Source organism: Protopterus annectens, chromosome 9.part0 (assembly GCF_019279795.1).
Source record: "Protopterus annectens isolate FY-2018-M chromosome 9.part0, PAN1.0, whole genome shotgun sequence".
Classification (NCBI taxonomy): Eukaryota; Metazoa; Chordata; order Ceratodontiformes; family Protopteridae; genus Protopterus; species Protopterus annectens.
Window position 1 is genome coordinate 983,259,145 of NC_056743.1, and position 7,126 is coordinate 983,266,270.

Below are 7,126 nucleotides of genomic sequence, written 5' to 3' on the forward strand. Positions count from 1 at the left end.
AGATTATAACTACATTATGTTTGATGGAGAATATTACAGGCAACATAGAGGTGTAGCTATGGGGGCTTCCTGTGCCCCTGTATTTGTTAACCTTGTACTTGTACAGTGGGAGCAAATAAATGTGTTTAGAAGTGAATTTTTCCAATATATGAGACTTTATGTTAGGTTTTTGGATGACATATTTATTTTATGGAAAGGCCCTGAAAATAGCATCAAAGATTTGGTTCAACACCTCAATGAAAGCACAGGATTTTTAAAGTTTACATATATGTATGATAAAAAAGGAATAAATTACTTGGACACATACATAGAAAAGGATATTAATTGTTTCAAATCCAAGATATATAGGAAACCATCCTTCAGTAACTCTTACTTGCAATACTTTAGTGACCATCCGGTCAGACAAAAGAATAGTATAGTCAAAGGACAATTAATTAGGGTAGCAAGAATGACTTCGAAACAGGAAGACCTACAAGAGGAATTAAGTAAAGTAGCTTTTATGTTTCAAGAAAGAGGGTACCCGGTGAAAATGATAAATGAATCGAATCCGTGGAGTATATTAGGAATGAATGGGGTAAGAAATACAAGCCACTACTGGGAAACAACAATGCCCTATATGAAGGAAAGGCTACAAAAGACACAGTAAATAAAAAAATATGAAAGAGCTATGATTGTTCCATATGGTGGTAATGCGAGAGATGTAGAGAAAATTATTAACAAAAACTGGGCCATTTTGAGAAATAATCCTAAACTTTGGAATATAGTAGGTAGTAAACCTAACTTTGTATATAAAGTAGGCCCAAATTTGAAAAAGAACTTTGAAATGCCCATAAAGATGAATAATAGGTATGGGACCACAAAGTGTGGGAATTGTTCACAGTGTAGATACATATGTACAGAGGAAGAGATAAAAATTAATAACTACTTAAAAAATGCAGTGAAACCTGAGAAAGGGAATTGTCAAACTACTGGAGTCATTTATTTGGCTATGTGTAAATCCTGTCCCAGTTTTTATGAGGTAAAACTGTGGGACAGGATATATGAACACACATACCAGATAAGCACTAAGAATACTAATAATGCCCTATACAGACATATTAGTAACTCTCAGGATTGTAAAGAGTTTAATTTTATTATTTTAGAGAAAGTATTAAGAAATCCGAGGGGTGGGGACTATAGAACACACATTGAAGAAAGGGAAACAAAATGGCAAATTAAATTGCAAGCAAGCCTAACCCCAGGTTTAAATGAAATTATATCTATAAAGCCTTTATTAAATAAAAACGTGGATTTTATGAAATGAAATGACGTGGTTTTATATAATTAAATGGAAATGAGAATAGTACTTTTTGCTTTTATATTTACATGTTTTTAAAAAAAAAAAAAAAAGATTGTAAAGATTTTTTTTGCATGTACTTTGCACTTTAAATACATCCTTTCAATTTTCTAATGAATGACATCATTGTTTGAATAAAGTATTTAATGGGGAAATGGGAAATGAATGTAGATTCTGATGAAATCCCTGAATGCAGGGAAGAATGCGTCCAGTCATTTGTTATTGTGAATAAAAGTCTTGAAGAAGTGATTTCCAGCCGTGACAGTGTCTGTTTTCAGGATTATAAATGCAATTTTATTCTCCGGCTATAGTCTGTCTGAACTCCACATCTTTACCTAAGCTTCCACAAGACTTCAAATTGCTTAGTGTATATAAAGATAACATGCATATTTATCACCCTACTTTGTGGTAGTTATGACAACACTATTCATAAAAGGTTTGGATATCTGAGGGCTAGGAGACATTACTTGGGACCAACACTGCCAGTCTTTAAAGTGCAAAATCATCAATACTATTCATTAAAAATATATCAAATCGCTAGTCTTAAAATTCGTATACAAACAATTCCAATGTGAATCCTAAAATTAACATTTTGGCTAACTCAGCTCGCAAAGAGTTGCAAAGTCAAAACTAAAAAATAGTCACAAATACAGGCAATAATAGAAAGCAACAAAAAAGTGGAAATACAGAGTTCTTAATTCCTTAAAAGGACAATATTACACCCCGAGCATATGAATAAGTTATTCTGTTTACCTTTTCCTCCATTATCTTAAAAACAACCCTAGTTTTAAACACCATGCTCTGTGCCAGGCCCAACCTTATGCCACACAATGCAACAAGATGGTGACACAGTCCTGAGCGGGATAAACTCCTTACACCATTTTGGGTAACATTTCTCCTGAAACATCACCTAAGGGCCTAAGCGACAAGATTCAGTCACTAACTTTTTTATTTCCATCAGAGAATAGACTATTCCCCCCTTTTTTCCAGAAAAGCTTTAACAATAAAGTTTTTTGCACTCTTCCTAAACAAGTGCCACATTCTGTGTTTGATGGCAAATGTCTCATTTCAGCATGCTGTAAATGGAATATATTATTTTAATTTAGCCTATGACAATTTACTTTCCTCTGAGATCCATCCCACGGTGCAATTAGAAACGTATTTGTGTGAGCTCAAATTCAGGAGGGTGTCAATTCATTAGCAGACAGAGGGATCTCATTATGGTATTCAGAACCATTTTAGTGCTGAGCAAAATAAAGGAGGAGTGTGTGTGTGTGTGTGTGTGGCGGGGGGGGGGGGGGGGAGTTGATGCCAATCTGCTAGATTAGTGAGTATTTTACCATGTACTCATTTAACTTAATTATCATAACACTTGGAAAGCTCTCTGACTGCATTAATTGAATTACTGTTAATTTGAGTACAAAGAAGGTAAAAGTTCTTATGTGCTGTTAATTTAATAGGTTTAATTCAACAACATAATGATTTCAGATCTATGTGATTATTAAACTTTCCTCTTCATTTTGTTTTAAAAGTATGCGGGTTTCTATTATGCAGATAGCAGGGACAGCTACCCAAGTTCTAAACAGTGTCCAAAAGAAGACCTGCTGCACAAGAAGAGCTTGGGGTATCCTGAGTGCAGCAGTTTGATCCCTTTTAATTTGCAGTTATCTATGTGGGACTCCCTAGTCAACGGGAAGTTGCATTATTCAGTAATCACATTAATAACCTGCGATGATAGGTGTGTTGTGAAGTATACAAATGCATAATGCCTTTTTTCCTTCACTTTGTTGTACCCTTCAGTGACAAATGATGTCAATAACACACAGGCACCGTACGTACAACCTTTGAAATTTACTAGGGACAGTAAGTGTTTGGTAACCACTACTTCCAATGCAAAGATTAAACCAATTTATGGATACTCGATTAGTTAAGGACATAAACTTGTAAAGTTTTGCTAGAATGAAACAAGTTTGTCTGCATTGCTCAGCTTACCTTTTCTGGAAGTATTTAAATGACATTTGCAATAATTGCAAAATTAATGTTAGTTTTATTTGCAGCTTTGGTGGTTTAATGCAAATGAGTATTAAGAACATCTTTATTTCCTTATAGCGAAATCTGATAAGACACGTAACTGAGACAGCACCCTTGTTAATGCAATGTTCAGTGATTTGGAAAATAATTCATAATGCAAATTTTTATCTTCAGTGGTAAAGGAAAACTGCCGAAGTTTTACAATTTATACACGTTTATTCTAACAAGCAGCGTAAATTTCTCTAGAAAATGCTATACAAATATTATATTTGTTCTCACAAAGGGAACTGCTAAGTAGACCCTAAATTAATATGCATGTAAAATTAATGAGTTGTATTTCAGAATGACTGATTACATAAATTAGTATTAAAGACATCTCAATTAATTGTGCATAAATTAGTAGACAAAGTAAAATAAAGTAAGAGGCTGAGAGGGTTCAAGAAAATTTAATCGAGAACTATAGTTACATGTAAGGTGCAAAGTAGATTACTCATTTAATAGGTCAACGATTGACAGGAACATATGCAATAAGAAAAAAAAAAAAAAAGATTTGACTGTATATTTCTAGTAGAGAATGAAGACCACGAAGAGTGGAAAGGAAGAGACGAAGAAAGGGGGGACCGCACCTATAATATAATGGTAGACGTAAATCCTAAAATATTTCTCACACTTATCCCCCCCCTTTCCTCAGCCCAAATTAACAGGATAGTTTTTATGTTGTCAGTTATAAATCAGCCCGAGGAAGCCCCCCCTTCAGCTCATTGAGGTTAATCGGAATAATTTCACTTTGTAATATATAAGTGCGTGATTGTGTAAAAAAATTAATATGTATGCATGTACAGTATGTGTAATATTACAGTACCAGGCAAGCGTTGATAAGGCAGGGTTTAGTAGTCGTGCACAGACTGAGGCATAAATGGTATATGCACTTTGTGAATAGCCTGTAGTGAAATGTATGTCTGACAAAGGTTCATTTTGTCTAAGAACGAACGTTTGCCACTTTGGGCAACAGAGGGGAAGACAATACAGATTATGGGTTAAACAAATCTCATGTAATGAAGGGAGGTCAAGGATTCAGCCCTGCTAGAGCCACCTAGTGGCTGCACTGTCTTGAGGTGTATAATATTTCAGTGCCGTGAACTTCCTCATATATTGCTTGAAAGAATAACTTACCACTCTGTCTTCCGCATCGCATTTTTTGTGAGATGAGAAATCTCCATTGGAAATACTTGCCTCACTACTGGCTGCAAAATTGATTTTAATGCCCTTTCAGCTAAATATATTCAACGTGACTCACTCGTTGCAGGCATTTTATATTGTAAGTATATCATTTAAGGAACTGTACGCGCTCATACTATATTAAACATTTCAAAAAAATTCTTAGTCATTTCCAACTTCTTGAACATGTCTTTAACATGTTGAAAAAATAGTACTGATCTAAGAATATCGTGTCTCTACAGTTATTTTCCCACTTGCAGGAATTTGCCAAATGCCTATAAAACTTTCATACTCCAGTGTGTCCAATGACAGATTAGCTTTCTGGTTTGGCAGTAATCTGAACTCTCACTACTGGTCCATGCCTAAAGACGTTTCATTTCAGAAAATTGGGAAGTGAAGGGGCCACTCAGAAATTTGTGGCACCCCATTATTTTGCCCTCAAAACCAGTTAATACTGAGCAATTCGGTACGGTTGAGAGGTATGCGAGGACATTAGAGATTTATTTTCTTTGTAAAGTGAAGAGGTGTGCCAGTCAGTGTGGATTAGATAATACTGAAAAATAAGTGAGTTTTCCATATTATTAGATGGTAAAAGATGATCTTTTGGTTAACTAAATCATGTGATGTCATTGTGCTGTAAATATTTACAGATGGCATCCTTGAATAAGACTATTTTTAAGCATGAAAATAAATTTTGAGTTGGAGTTTATCTGTTTAAGTTTATGTGAGGAATTCCTATGTTTGTGAGGCAATCACTGACAAATTGTCTGTGCAGTATGTTCTAGTACTATTGGTGTGAAAAGAGTGAATTGCTGGGTTAAGGGATCTAAGATTATAGTCTTGAGATACATTGGGTAAGTCAGTTTTCTAAGGAAAAGGACAAAAAAAAAAACTGAGTTTTATGGGAATTTGTTTTGTGATTTTGAACTTCAATTCTTTTGGATCAATATTAGTTATTCAGTGTATTTGAATTTCTACATTTCTAGATACATCTATATGAATGTACTTGCATGGCTATACTTTCGGTACTTTGGACATGGTCTCATGTAACCAAGTCATTATACTCAACATATGCATGTGATGAAGCATGAACTTGTGGCCACACTGCATTTCTGTTTTCAGATAAGCAGATATTAGCTACACCACTTAATTGTGATTGCTATATATTCCATAGCCTACAAGTAATCATATGCAGATGTATATGCCACATTGATATTTGCATACATGCAAATCCTTGCACATTTTACACACCAATATAGGCCCCTCTATTTTTATACTTTTTTACATCACTGCCTCGCATCTTTTGAGATGCTTAAGGCATCCCTCAGACATTTGTCAGGAGTTCGCAATCTCGGCTGTGTCCGATCACATTACTGGGTGATTGGATTTCTTTCATTCTTTTAATGAAGCTTTTGGGAGCTCACAGGATACAGACAGATATGCTGTGGTGGTGCAGCAGTAGCGTTGTTGCCTCACAGCAAGAGGTTCTCCCGTTCAATTCTCGGCTAGAGTGTGGGGAGTGCCTTCTGTGTGGAGTCTTCATGTCCACCCCGCAGTTGGGTGGGCATTCGAAAGACATGCATAAATGGGCGTGCCTTAGTTGAAAGTTGAACATCGAGCTGGCACCTCGGCGTTCGTGAAAATCTACTGCCAATCATTAGTGGACCGGAGTTCCACTGTGGCGACCCCTAACCGGGAAAAGCCGAAAGATAACAACAACAGGATACAGACAGATCATAGCAATGATTTTCAAATGGATTTTCCTGCAACTCTAGAGTTTCCCCAGCATCTCACAGGAGTTCTCTACAAATTTGTCTTAATGTTAAAAACAAAAATGAGTTTTGCCATTGAAAAAAATTAGAGGTGCGTCCATCCACAGATTCAGCAGCTGTGCAGAAGCCATCATTCATAAGCTTTAAATAAATAGCAGAACAGATGTAGTGGTGTACCATCTGAAACTTGGGGGACAGTAAATGTGATCTATGGAAGTGTGGAAATGTATGGGGGAATGAGGTGGATATAAAGTAATTATGAGGCTGTGGTATCTTACAACATTCCTTCTAATCTAAAGGGTCATCCATCTTGCAGTCACATAGCAGGATATAGGGAGTGGAGGGGGTGGGTCTTGGTTTAACTCTTCTTGAGTTTGGGTTGCAGTATATTTTTAGCAATGTCAGGACTTGTACTGTCAGGTCTTGCCCTCCTGTTATGAAGTCAGTCACGGTGATTTTGTAACTCTTTTTCTTTCTCTTGACAAATACAAAGCAACTTAAGCACTATGTTTTAATTCACTTTAATAAAGCAACAATTGCACTGTGATATGCATGTCCTGTTAATGATAACATAAATGCAGTCATGTGCTGCTAAGCAACAATTGCACTGTGATATGCATGTCCTGTTAATGATAACATAAATGCAGTCATGTGCTGCTAAGCAACAATTGCACTGTGATATGCATGTCCTGTTAATGATAACATAAATGCAGTCATGTGCTGCTTCCATTTTCAGCATGTCTCCCCAAGTTGCAACTGGCTGAAGTTT